General features: G+C 42.0%; 1 protein-coding gene across 5 annotated transcripts in view; it reads right to left on the bottom strand.

Annotated features, from left to right (window-relative positions):
• WDR33 (WD repeat domain 33) overlaps positions 1-14,286 on the bottom strand; it is a 67,174-nt gene extending 52,888 nt beyond the window's left edge. For all 5 annotated transcript variants that reach the window (XR_014696081.1, XM_084529858.1, XM_084529856.1 and 2 more), the window contains exon 1: positions 14,209-14,286. The gene's annotated coding sequence lies outside the window, so the exon portion shown is untranslated. The remainder of the gene's footprint in view (positions 1-14,208) is intronic.
• Between the last annotated feature and the right edge of the window lie 113 nt (positions 14,287-14,399).

Genomic DNA, 14,399 nt, shown 5'->3' with positions numbered 1-14,399 from the left:
TTCAGTGGAAAACAAACAAACAAACAAAAAACTTTTATAGAAGAACTAATTCAGCTTTCCCAGGCAGAAAGTACAAGATAGCCCCACAGTGCAAAGTCAGCATTGTTCAACGAGTCATTGTTCAACACATCAGTAATGCCTGCTTCCTTTGACTGGAGAAATGTTACTAAAAGGAAAGAAAGCAGCAGTTATACACTGTAGGTTTAACAGCTGTGCTTGTCCAGTTTCAAAAATCCTATGATGAATAACCATTTCTGGAAAAAAAACACCCTGCACTTAACTTGTACTTAAGGGTTTCTTAATGTAGATCTAAATAACAAACATCAGACCAAGTCCAACACGTTATTCGGTGCTGAAACTTTGCAAGCAAAGGCATTCCAAAACATTCTCCCTTTTTTCATCCTTTGAAACAACATTCATCTCTGCTCTGGAGACCAGCAGCGGGCACTTCCATGTCCTTCCCATTCCTGAAACATTCATGTTATTTCTGGGAAACCTCTTTCTAGATCTCACCATCCAGTGTTCTTCCTTACCTGGGAATCTTCTTCCCATTGTAAAGGAATTATGTGGAGGAACGTATTCCTGATGCATGCTACTCCTGCCATCTTTAGCAAAATGTTTCAAGTTTTAAAAACCAAAACCCCAGATACGTTCACACCGCTCATTTTACTCTCCACTACATAGGAATGGAGCAAACCACCATGGCTAAGGGCTTCAAACTGTGAGACTGCGAGAGTCATTGGCCTGTCTTGGAAGCACAAAATTACCGGGGGAGGGTTAGATAAAAAAAAAAAAAAAAAAAAAAAAAAAAGATTCTTTGTTTTTGCAAGTCATCTAGTCTTGAAGCAAACTGCCTTCCTAATGGTTTAAATTACCTGAATTAGGCATTCTGAAAATAGTTCTTCCTTTAAAGAGGGAACAAACCTCAGTAAAAGATTAAATCAACATTTTTGCATCTCCCCTACTTCATTTGCTGAAGCAGATACGCTTATAATCTACAAATGTTAGAAATACACATTCCTAGAAACGATGAAAAAAAAAGCATGAACAACAACTTCCACTACACTTTCCTGAAGATACACTGGGAATCTGCTTAAATCAATTGATCCAGCTGCCAATGAATTAAACTCTCCCAGCAGAGGTAACTTTGATTCTGCTCCACGTTGCAATTTTTCTGAAGAAAAGATTGATCACATCTCCTTCGCAGTACAAAACAAAATTCCACAGGAAAAAAAAAAAAAAAAAAAAGAGGAAAAAAAATATGAAGAAAAAAGGATGCTAACTTAAAGAGCTAATAAAGAATATGTTATTTTGACCCATTCCTCAAACTACTTTGTGTTTCAATCTCCTGTTTTATTGGAAAATGCTTCATTACATTTATGGTATAAGAATTACCCGAAGTCTGAAAAGTGTCCAAGTGTGTGAGGCACTCAAGAATCTCAAACAATTTAAACAGTACTTTTTATTACCTTTTAACAGTAACATTAAAATAATAAAATAAAATAAGAACACAAATATAACCAATTCATAGTTAAATAATAATAGAAAATATATTTTTTTCATAATAATACAAGTAACATTATGTTACACACAGGCTGAGCAATTAGTGGATTGAGGGCAGCCCCGAGGAGAAGGACCTGGGGTTGGTGTTTGGGGAAAAACTGACCACGAGCCAGCAATGCGTGCTCGCAGCCCAGAAAGCCGCCCGTACCCTGGTGTGCCCCAACAGCAGCAGAGTGCAGGAGGGGATCACGCCCCTCTGCTCTGCTCTCATGAGACGCCCCCCCTGCAGCCCTGCGTTCAGCTCTGGGGCCCAGGAGGACCCACGAGAATGGTCAGAGGGCAGGAGCACCTCTCTGTGGAGCCAGGCTGAGGGAGTTTGGGTTGGGCAGCCAGGAGAAGAGAAGGCTCCGGGGAGACCTCACAGAAACCAAGAGCATAAAGGGAGCCTGGAGGAGAGCTGGGGAGGGACTTGCACGGTAGAGTGCAGGGACAGGAAAGGAGTTACGGCTTTGAACTAAAAAAGAGGGCAGATTTAGATTAGATACAGGAAGAAATTCTTTCCTGTGAGGGTGGTGAGGCCCTGGACCAGGCTGTCAAGAGCAGCTGTGGGTGCCCCATCCCTGGCAGTGCCCAAGGCCAGGCTGCATGGGGCTGGGAGCAGCCTGGGCCGTGGGAAGGGGTCTTTGAGGTCACTGCCAACCCAAACCTCCTGTGTTGCACAGATTTGCAGTTCTACACCTCGCTGGTGTCTTTCCCAGGAGCTACTGGCTATGTTAAGCAGGAACACAAAAGTAGTTCCTTAACAGAACATGACTTTTGACAAGAAAAGAGCATACAATGCAGAGATAAGAAAAGCTTGCAGTGGTCACTGACATGCAACAGTACACTACAAGTTTGCCCAACGTAGCCCCATGGCCATGCAATGATATACTTTTTTTTAAAAAAGACAAAAAAAAAACTACAGTAACAGGAGAAAATGCATAAAATTCCTGTCCTTTGAGTATTTTTAAATTTCACTCCAATTTTGAATAAAATTTATAAAATTTTATTATAAATAGAAAAAAAATATTATAATAAAATTTATAATAAAACTAAATAAAAGTGTCCCTAAAACATGAATCACAAAACTGAAGGCAAAAATACTGATCTATATGATACAAGACTGCTTTTAATCAACATTTTCACAGGATTTCCCCAGGGCTCTGCTGCTTTTAAAAATACTCGTAATACACAGAACACAGCAGTGAGTGAATACTTCTATCTGTAACAAGAACTTCCAGAAGAATGGGGTCTGAATTCGGACCATACAAAGTAGGGGCAAAGGATGTGGTAGCTTTCCCAGTCCCGGCCATTCTATTCCAACAGATGTAAAATAATAAAATATCATCTACATCTGCATGAAAAAATATGGAGGTTGATAAAGTCACCATTGACCAAGTCAAAATTGACCAAGTCAAGTTGATTACTCTGCCCTAAAGTCTCAACAACCTCTTCCTATTTGTAGAGGCCTGAAAGATCTGTTTCATACACAGCCCTGAATTTACTACATTGACAGCTTTTTCCCCTCCATTTCAGCTCTGTATGCACGCACCCCAAACACATATAAACAAATGGTAGAGTCTGAAACGATTGAACATGTAGCATTTCTAGCATACCAAAAAAAAAAAAAAAAAAAACACACTGTGAGCAAGACCTGGAAAAATACAATTATTTTGATGGTTTTGATTCAGAAAATTTATTCTCTGCAGGAGGAGAAGCAGTGTCAGCATTTGATTGACAAAGGAAGCCCTACACCTTTCAAGTTTTACATACAAACACACAAACCCCAAGACTCTCTGGAACACTGCAGAAAGCATGCAAACAGATAATCTGAAATGAAGACATCTAAAAGCCCAAGGGAGAATGGGCTACAAAGGGAAAAAACTTTACAGACTGGAAGTGTCTCCCAGGCTTTGTTAACCTGAGGATCTTGAACAGTTGAGTCTGCTCAGCTGCACTTAACTTACATGTACATGTAACAGTTCCTTCAAAATCTGCATTTCGAGTGATAAGTAAATACCAAATAACCAAGAAGATCTTAGACGTAACTCAACTTATGCTCAGACTAAACCCGACTCATTCTGAACAGATATGTCATTTGCAGAAGACTGGTGCATAAATACATTATTAAAAAAATCAAAATACTTCAGTTCACTGGACTCTAGAGACATCTCCTGCTTTACTGCTTTGGCCACAGGAGAGAAAACTGCTTCCCTATGTCAGACGCCCCAGACCAACTCCCTTTCTGCACCCCACAAAAGGGACTTGCACAGTAAGTTTCCTGTCATGCACTTCAAACAAGGATGGATGTTTGTGAGGCTGCACTAGACTTCAACTAGAAGATGCACAGGATTTGTTTTGCTCCTATGGTTTCAATGTTACTGATCTGCTAGTTTTGCCATAAATTAAAATTGACTTGCAATACTTCAATCGGTTTTAATAGTAAAACAACATTCTTCCTCTCTGAACTACCAATTAATTCCTTTATCTTGCCTTCTACGCGGCATTTGACAAGAGCTGCATTTAAATTATAACCCAGTCTGTCTCTTTTACCACTGTGAGTCACTAATACAATAGCAATTCATCATAACTGGCTGCAATACTGTCCAGCTTTCTTCTCATGCATAAGTGGTTTACTGATGCTGCTTTGCTCTGAAGCTTACTTTGCTAGGAAACAAAATTTGGACTTTTATATCACTTAACACAGGATGACAACACTAAAAACAGCAAAGGAAAGACAACTTAAAAGCACAACAGGCCTCTTTCATGCTTGCTAACCCTAAGTATCAAGATATTCTTCTTCAGCTAGGCATTATATCCGGACTTGCTGAACTAATGATAACCTTAGCAAGAAGCAAATTAAAAAGACACAGCTGTGTCTGCTAGGAATGCACAAGAGCACAAGGCCAGGACCCCGGAGGTCTCCTTGCTAATCTTCACAAGGTTTCTGCTGCCCCATTCCTCAAGCGTTCCTAGGTCTCCCTCGACTCAAGAGCTGTCTAGGTATGTAAACTCTCAAACCACCAGCTTGTCATCACCTTCCCTTCTCATCTCACGTAAGACTGAACTGGAACTTTTCTGGATTCTAAAGACGAATTAGGATTTAGGCACCACAGGGAAGAAATACAGCCACTGTGCTTCCATTTGGCTACACAGCTCCTGGCAAGAGAGACCTTAATAAAGACTCAAGCCCTCATTTTATAAAACACACAATCAGCAGAGAGCAGGAAAAAATAATGAAAAGAAATCCTACAAAAAGTCCTCTGAGAACTTTATGATCAGTGTAGGGGAAAAAGAACCAGCAGGACTACAGCAGTTTGCAGGACAAAGCACAGCAGCTGCTGCTATCTTTGATTCAGGAACACTCTACTGAGATTCAGCTGATAAATGAAGTCCACATCATGTAATGACAGCCCGATGCTGTTCTCACTATGAAACAGAAGCAAACATTTTCAAAATATTAAACTTGAGTATTTGAACCCCTATGAATTGCAACTTCAATTACAAGAAAATATCGAAGATTTTTTTTTTTTTTTTTTTAAGACTCGGGAATTAACAAGTTGGAACTTTTTACAGCGATTTGTCCTTCATAACCTTTCTCCATTGAAGAGTTAGCAAACACACCCATAACGTGTACAGCTCTTATATAAAAGCAAATGCTAAAAGCAAAGAAAAAGGATTACAGAAATCTCTACATGGTGACCCAGAGAACGCTCCTTTTTCCTTGGTGTTACTTGGCCAGTCTTCTGCAGTGCTGTTTGCCATACCAGATTCTTTGCCAAATAAAAACAGAAGACCAGCATATTAAATTTCCATTACTAAGAAACTGAAGTCCTCAAGAACAGCAGGAGGAAGCAAAACAACGCTATCATTTGTAATCATGTGAAGAAAAGGTGCATTTACAGAGGAAGTAAGAATCGTGATAAACTCAACTACAAGCAAAAAATGAGATTTTTTCAGTACTTATTAACTGTAATTAAAAACTCTTTTCTACCTCTCTCTCCAAAAAGATTTTGTACTTCAACAGAACGCTGCAAGAGAAAAGAATTTTATTTGTGTATTTTAATGCTCAAAATCATTCCCCAGCCATGTCTACACCCTGGCTAACTCACATCCAGGAGCAGAGACCACTGCAAGACAGAGCCCCCATCTTCTCAACACGTCCTTACCTCGTGAAGCCAACACGAGAAGATTCTAAACACTGCTTCTGCCACACTGCAGAATAAATGCCCTGTAACATGCTGGCTCACCAGAATATTCTAGCAATATCCAAGGAGATTTTTTCAAAGGTTTTTGATTCTCTTGATGAAAACGTATAGTAGATGCACACAAAAAATACATCCGAGATGCAGAGTTGTTTTTGTCCCTCCCCAGACCGAAACCCAGAGTCTGGAGCAGTTAAATAAGCAGGAAAAAATGCAAATTAATACCTTCAGTTGCTATGCCCCAACACAGCTATTGAAGAAACACGTTTAGTCAAGAGTACAGTGAGCACAGTCCAAACTTTACCAAATCATGCAATGTTGCTAAGTAATTCCTACAGACCCTGCTACAGAAATCCACACCCCACACTGCACTGTAGGGTTAACTTACTGGTGAGTTAGGGAAAGCCAGTTTAAAAACAAACAAGCAAAAGAAAAAAAAAACAAACACATGACAACCAACCAAAAACACCCTAAATTATGGAAACAGTGCAAAAAAAAAAAAAACACTTCTGAATTATTCTGATCAAGTCAAGTTATGACCGTGGCATTAGTTACATGGATAGAGACAGAACTGCAGAGCTCAGTTTCCCATTACCTATTCCAGTTAAGATTTAAGTCTAGCATATTTGTAAACTTGTGCCAGTTTGCTGTGGAAGGTCAACATTATAAACCCCGTTTGCCACTTGCTGGGCTAGAAACTATCTGAAGAGGAAGAAGCTGACCACAGCAAAAAAAAAATAATAAAAATAATTGTAATCTTCTGTTCTGTGTGTCTGCAAGTCTGCACAACATTAGTTGAGCCCTTCCAAGCAGCTTGATTTGAAACATGCCTGTTTAAAAACAGCCAACATGGAGATTCTCCTATCAAGGAACCCTGAACACACTTTCTACAGTGATGGCTGATGTATATACCACATACTTGCACAACTGAACCCCCAAATAACTAATTTCAGGTTTTTGTAAGACTTGTTTCTTTTTGTAAATATTATTTTTGGTATTATACAATCCTGTCATACAGTTTAAACTAAGTCTCAGGTCACTTATTTTCTATAGTCACTCTTTCTCAAAGAAATAAAAAGAGATGACACCCTTCAAACATGAATTTAAGACTTCTGGCAGCTCTGGCAAAGTCAACTATGCACTGTAGACTTTCTTATTTTGTTAAATAAGACATTTAGTTTTGCTAGCTCAGCACAAAAAGAGCCAGGCCCAGTTCATGTGGTTACATTATAATCACTTGAACGAACTGAATTGCATCGTTTTTACTGAACACTAAATTCAGAAACAAAACCATGTTAACAAATGTGAATTAGAAATACGTTTTCTTTTAGCTGAAATCACACAGGCATCATCTCATCCAGATGCCCTTCCTCATGATTCAGAAGAGGCACAAATCCCTGTGTGTGATTACAAAGCCTGTACGTGACTTTATGTACACTGCTCAACCACTGCATCTAAGCTTCCCTAGTATAGTAAACAGTGTTTACCATTTAGTGTTGGTCAGTAGAAGCACATTTTTCGGTAAAGAAAATGCAATTTCACATACATCAGTTGTGCACAAAGCCTTTAAGGTTGCCAAATCGCAATTCCCCTAGTTACAAGAAGAATCAGGCTCCCCCTGAGAACAGCAGTTCAGTAAGAGAACATGTCCCCAGAGAGCCACAGGTCAGCAAACTAAGTTCTCCAAAGGTCTAAAATCCCTTGGCATTTCTTTCCTACTTCATATCACCTGCCCTGAGAATATAAGCTAGCTCTCCTAGCAAAACCAGCATCCCACTCAGCAGTTCTAGGCCAGTATTTTCATCTTACCATCCTAATATACTCAGCAGCTTTACTGCTCCAGGCTCTACACAAGATATTACCAGAAATAGATTAAGCGTGCTTATGAGGCTCAAATTTGTTGAGACAGAAATATTTGCATCCACCAACAGAAAGAGATTGCAAAACATGGTTTGAGGACTGGCTCAAGTATGAGTTTAACTCCCAGCTCTACAATTTGGGAACTGCACAAACATTTGAGAACGGGTATGCTGTATTAACGCTTAGAGCACGCAACCCTTTTACTTGCAGTTTTGGTCAATCTATGATTTTTCTTGCTACAAAACATGAGTAGTCTCTGCAAAGAAGCATAACATTTTGCTTACAAACGTGACTAAAGAAAAAAAGGCATTTTGTAAGGAAATTAATTTTATTGAGTTTGGGGGAAGGAGAACAATGTGGAAAAGCACAACTCCTCATCCTGGTCACACAAATTAAACGTGCCGATAACTACTCTGTCAACTTCAGTACAGAGAGCCTAGAGAATTGCTTAGATCAAGTTCTGTCATGACCTGAACCAAACCTAAAGCTGCTGACACCAAATCAAGTCCTGCCTTGCCCCCAGCTGCATGTTCCCGCCCTGTAATACCCCTCCTTTAATCCAGTGAGGATTTGTGTGACCAGACTGGCCATCCCCTTAAGGAACTACAGTGTTGAGAAACTTTTTTTTGTTATCATTAGTCAAAACCCAAAGCATCTTCTCAACTCACTAACAGTTCTAGGAATGCCCCTACAGACAGACATTTGATGAGGAAACAAATGAAAAGGAGGAGCAGGGGAAGTCAGTGCTGCAGGCTGCAACGCCAGCTGGGATGACAAACAGCCCCGGGACAGGCCAGGCCAGCACAGAGCAGCAGCAGCACCACGCAGCCACCAGGCCAAGGCACGCACTGCATCCCCCAGTGCCGGGGCGTTACGGAGCTGATCCAAAACGCAGTTCCTGCCAGACTCAAATTTGTTGACAAATACTCACACACCCACGGCAGAATGCAAATCGCTGAGTTGCCAAAGCTTGCTAATAAACACCAGAACTAAACCAAACACAGAAAATCCTACAGACTGCTTGTTATCCATCGAGTCCCCGGCCTCCCTTTACACAGGAGCACACTAACATCTGCTGCGTGCCTCTTTTTGATTTGGGGAAGTGATTCAAAGGAAACCTCAAACAAGCATTTAAACCAAAGAAACACTCATTAATTCAAGTGCGTGCTTTATATTAATGCTGCATGCTTATCATGAAGCACATAAAAGAAGCTCAGTTTGAAACCATCTCTACTTGTGGTTGCAGAACCCCTTCGGCTCAGGCTGCTGCCTTACTCCGCTGGGGGTAGTCACTTTCGGATAAAGTTACAGGGGAGGGACTACACAATCTGAAAGCCAAGTTTCGTGACCAACTGTCTTAAATTACAGCTTGCTACTGCCCTGAGATGTTTTTAAGCATTTAGGGATACATTTTCAGAAGAGCTGACCGAGCTGCCGTATTAGTTAGAAACATGAATAGCGCAGCCTGCCTACCAAGACAGAGTCACCACCACTCAGTACAGCAACAGCCAAAGCTACTGCAGAGCCGGATGGTTCCCAGCAGCAATTCTTTCCCTATTGCCTCAACTGCTCCAAAACCAGCATTTATAAGGTGGAGGCCAAAGCAGTAAATGGAGACAGCATAGAAGTTACCCCAAAAAGCCTCCCCTTCACTCACAGGAATGCTCTCCCTGTGCAGCTTCTTGGGAAGCTGCATGAACTCTGGAATTAAGAGAAGAGGCAGCAAAGCACAGTTTATTATTTTTAACTTTTAAATTAAATTTAAATGATTTAAAAGCACTAAAAATTCTAGGTTATATCAAATTCACAGCTCAACAGAATACATTTTCAAAGCCTCAAAAACTTATATAAAATAAAGTTTATTATCCACTATGTATCATTTTAGCAAAGATTAATTAACAAATACTGTTCTTCATATCAAAATGAACTCACTAATTAAAAGTAAACAGAAAACATGAAGTGTTTAGTTTGACGAACAGCATGGAAAAAATCACATTTAAATGAAAAAATTAAACTGAAGATAAATTTTTAAGTCTGTTAGGAAAAAAATGTACCAAAGTTACTTGTTGCAGTATGCAAGCACCCAGAGAGGAACAAATTATTTCATTTATGTCTGAAAAATATGAAAAAACAATTTTCATATTTTATGCATTTATATAAGCACTTCCATGTAATTAAACAACATGTGCGTATAACAAGTGTTACCAGGGTTATTCAACAGCGAAGTTTAATACTGTAGAGTAAGATTTTCTTCCTGCAGGAGAGAAATTTTGGTACAAGTAACAGCCACTGAAACTGCTTAGAACAAAACAAGCCCAATTCCTGGCAAGATTTTGTTGTATCTTCCTCAGTACAATTCATTATTAGTAGGTTTTCCCATATTGTGCAAGTTAGCATTTATTCTTCCTGAACAAGGTACCTTTATGAACATGAGATTTTTATTTTACTACTAAAGCCCATCTACATGCTCTTTGTAGATCAGAACCATTCTTACTACACAGAATCGTATTTCTTTGTACAATGTGAGGCAGAGTAGCACTGTAGGAGGGAACCAGTAACAATACCAAGTAGCTTCCTTTCAAAGCATAAAATAATTCGATCCCCAGTATCCCTCCATATTCAGAGCATGCATTACAAATAACTGTGATGACTCTAAAATAAGAAGGAACTACACCAAAACCATAAAACAGCTCGAGGGAATGCATCAACTTTGGTTGACAAGAAGCTCTACATGAGCGGCAATGTGTGCTTGCAGCCCAGACAGCCACCTGTACCCTGGGCTGAACCAGCAGCGCAGCCCCCAGGGCAAAGGAGGGGATTGTCCCCCCCTGCTCTGCTCCTGCGGGATCCCACCTGCAGCCTGCACTCCACCCTGGGGCCCCAGCACAAGAAGGACACAAAAGCATTAGAATGAGGCCAGAGGAAGGTCAAAAAGATGATCAAGGGGCTGGAGCACCTCTCCTACAAAGACAGGCTGAGGGATATGGGGTTGTTCAGCAGGAATAAGAGAAGGCTCTGGGGAGACCTCACGGCAGCGGCCTGCCAGTGCCTAAAGGGGGCTGCAGGAGAGCTGGGGAGGGACTCTTTGAGAAGGGGCACAGTGATAGGACAAGGAGTAATGGATTTAAACTAAAAGGGGTAGGTTTAGGTCAGATTTATGAAATAAATTCTTCCCTCTGAGGACAGTGAGGCACTGGCCCAGGCTGCCTCAAGATGCTGTGGGTGCCCCATCCCTGGCAGTACCCAAGACCAGGCTGGGTGCAGCTGGGGACAGTGGGCTGGAACCAACTGGACTTTGAGGTCCCTTCCAACCCAAAATATTCTGATTCTGTGAACTTGGTAATAACAAACTTCATAGGTTTCAAGTCGTACGTCCAGACTTATGCTTAAGCCATTCAGAGGTACAACTGTCTGGGCATGGTGATTAGTGTTTTGTTTTTCTTTTTTTCCCTGAAGACCAAGTCCCCTTTAGACAAAAGCAAGAAACTCGAAATTATAAAAAAAAAAAAATAGGAAAAAAAACAGCAAGGAAGGGCTAGAAGACTTGACAATGTCTCTAATCACAACCTCCACAAAAATGCAAACTCCTACTATGCTTAAGCACACTCAGGCCTTACCTTTCCCCACTATAAACGTCAATTTATATTACCCTACCGCAAAACGAAAAGCTATTTTAATCAGTACTTCCCATCACAGTGCACACAGTGTCTTTATACCAAAGGTGTTATCAAAAGTAATACCGCACAAGAGAAACTGGCTTGCTTTTTTTCCTGGTAAGTACATGCTTGGTATCCCATTTCAAGTTTCACAACAGAGTGACTGGTCCACCCAGCCAGAATGCGGAGAGCAGGTTGAACCAGAAATGGCATTCCAGCAAGTGTCTTTCTGAACACCAGTGGGCAAGAAGGGACTGCGGGTACATTTGGTATCATTCTAAAAGCCTGGGACTGTGGGTTCTCAACGCTGAAGTGAAGTGAGTAACACAAAACCAAGAACTGCTTAGTTACCAGAAGTCTACTTCTCTGCTCTTACTTTCACAGATTCTCTAGGTAAGAGAAGAAAATTTCAGCAATGTTAAGGTTTTAGTCTTTTGGAAGATCTTCACCATATCCTCGCCCCATTATTAAGCTCTAACAATATTCTCTTTAACTGCAGTTTAGTTGTCAATGAATTTTTTTCATTAACCATGCCAAACTGCACACCTGTGTTTTTACTTTATATCAAATTCCCATTAACAAAATGATACGATAACAGCAAGAAAAACATGGCAAATCAACAACAAACTTGGGAAAATTCACAGACACTACAGTTTGCCAACTTGTTTTTTAGAATATTCCTGCACAAAGATATGACTAGCTTCCTGAAAATACAAGCTAGAGTAACATTTGGGCAAGATCCTAACTATTTTCTGTTTCAGTTTTAATGAACAAACTACAGAAATTCCCGAGATATCAACCCTGCAGCTAGCAGATGCAACAAGTGAAGTATTTTGCTCCGAACTATCTCGGTGAAAAGTTAAGCTGTATTCTTTTCATGTCCCTACACAACCAAGTATTCTCCCTGTTTTTTTTTCCACATCACTCAGAAGGCTAAGACATCTGCCAGGGATGGAAACAAAACAAACTTTCTCATCTCCTTTGATCAAAGCCTCTTTTTGCTGTCAAAAACTACCTACATTTCAAGTTTAATTTATGATCACGTTATTACTTCCTGTGCTGATCTGCTGCTAACAGGAACAACAAAAAAAAAAAAAGATGAGAAGTTTTCCAATTCCCCATTTTTAAACACAGCATTGTTTACTGCTGCTTTTTGGCTGACATTCTTTTACAACTTGAAAGAGCAAGGATCCAGTGAAGAACCAACACTTCATGTAACCGAGGGAAAATTTTAGTGTCAGATACTACAATTAAAATGTTTTAGCAACTCTAAGAGTTTCTTATCAGATTAAATGATATTTAGATACTGGCCCAGGCTGCCCAGAGAAGCTGTGGCTGCCCCATCCCTGGCAGTGCCCAAGGCCAGGCTGGATGAGGCTGGGGACAGGGGGCCCTGCCCAGGGCAGGGGGCTGGAGCCAGGTGGGCTTTGAGGTCCCTTGCAACCCAACCCATCCTACGGCTCCACGACAAACGTCCACTAGTTATTTTCACACAACATTCTGTGCAGCTCGAAGAGATGCCCCTCTGTGATCTGTCAGTGTGTTTTTTTTTTCCTCAAAATTGATGCTCTTAATCTGGTTAATTCCATCAACTTCTGAAACGATCAAATGCCCGCAGGTTAAGTCAAGTCCAGCTTCTAAAGTGTGGAGCAGATGGGCAGGGAAATCCAAAAATGCTAACAGCAAATCAATCAAAAGACACAACAAGTTGTTCTTACTAAGCTGAGTATGCTTAAATAAAATGTATTTTCATCACAGTTTCAGAGCTTCCCCTTAGAAATACTATAGCATAACTGAATAAGATGATAAGAACTAGATTTTAAAAAAATATTTTATTTCTTATTATAATCCAAATGATACGAGAACACTGTAGCAAACTGCTTAGAATTAAAAGTCAATTTTACTGACAAATAATTCAGGAGGAAGGAACTCCAAGTATCTTGATACAGTATTGTCTACATACTGTAAGCTTTCTGACAGAGGTGGATGTGGTAGCACCTTTCTTACAGGAAGCACAGAAGCATTTCTGACTTAGAAAAAGTATAAAAGCATAAACACGGGTTACAGTAAGAATGAGGGACAAACAGCTACACAGAAAAACAGATTCCCAACTGCTGCTCAAAAACGGTGATTAAGAATCTCACGAGGTACAAAACCAGCAGAGTACAGAACTACTTACCTATGACAAGTTTTGTAAGACAAACAGACGCGCTCAAATGACTATCAATACCGCAAAATATTGTATTTCAAGGCATACAAATATCTAATCATAAAAAAAGAATCTAACAGTAAGCAAGAGAGAATTAACACCCACTTTCAAGAAGGCACAAAGTTTAGCGAGTTGTCTCTGGTTGAAAAAAGAGAAGCAGTGTTTGGCAATTACTTCAAGAGGTCACCTACGTTTACTACTTATTCGGACTGGCAAATTACTGATCGAGTGTGCCACCACACGCTTACCAAACCGACCCTCCCCTTCCAGAGCCACAAAGTGCCTGCCACATGGGGCTGTACGCAGCCCACAGAGGCCTGAGCTCCCTAACTCCCGCCTCCAAGCAGCCCCAGCCTGGCCCCAAGCCTCAAACCCGAAGCAGAGGAAGAAACAGCTTTGTCTAGAGAAAAAAAAAAAAGGGGACAGGAGGAGGAACCGAGGAGCGGCAGGCCCGGGAGAGCCACGCGCGGCGCGGGGCGGAGGCCGGGCAGCAGGCGGGAGAGGCCCAGCCACTACCCCCGGGCCCGGCAGCAGGCCCCTAAACCCCCCGTACCCGCGGGGCGCTGCCCGGCGCGGCCCTGCCCGGCCCTGCCCGTCCCTGCCCGCCGCCCTCAGCGCCACTCCCGGGGGCTCGGCCCCTTCCCCGCGCCTGGGCCGCGGCCTAAACATGGCGGAAGAGCCGCGCTCCCAGCCGCTGGGCGCCGCCGCCGCCGGCCCGCCCCCGAGCCGCACTCACCGTCCCGCCGGCGTCGCGTCCGTCCCGTCCCGTCCCTCCCGGTCCCGTCCCGTCCCGTCCCGGCGCTCTCCCGTCCGTCCCGGCCCGGCCCCGTCCCGCCGCCGCCTCACGCGCCCCCTCCGCGGCCCGCCGCCATCTTCCTGCCCCCACCAGCGCCGGGGGCGGTGCACGCGCGCTACGTCAAGACGCAC

The sequence above is a fragment of the Aythya ferina genome (assembly GCF_964211825.1).
Source record: "Aythya ferina genome assembly, chromosome: 9".
Taxonomy (NCBI): domain Eukaryota; kingdom Metazoa; phylum Chordata; class Aves; order Anseriformes; family Anatidae; genus Aythya; species Aythya ferina.
The sequence above is the reverse complement of the archived record's forward strand: the minus strand, read 5'-3'. Positions and strand labels throughout refer to the sequence as shown.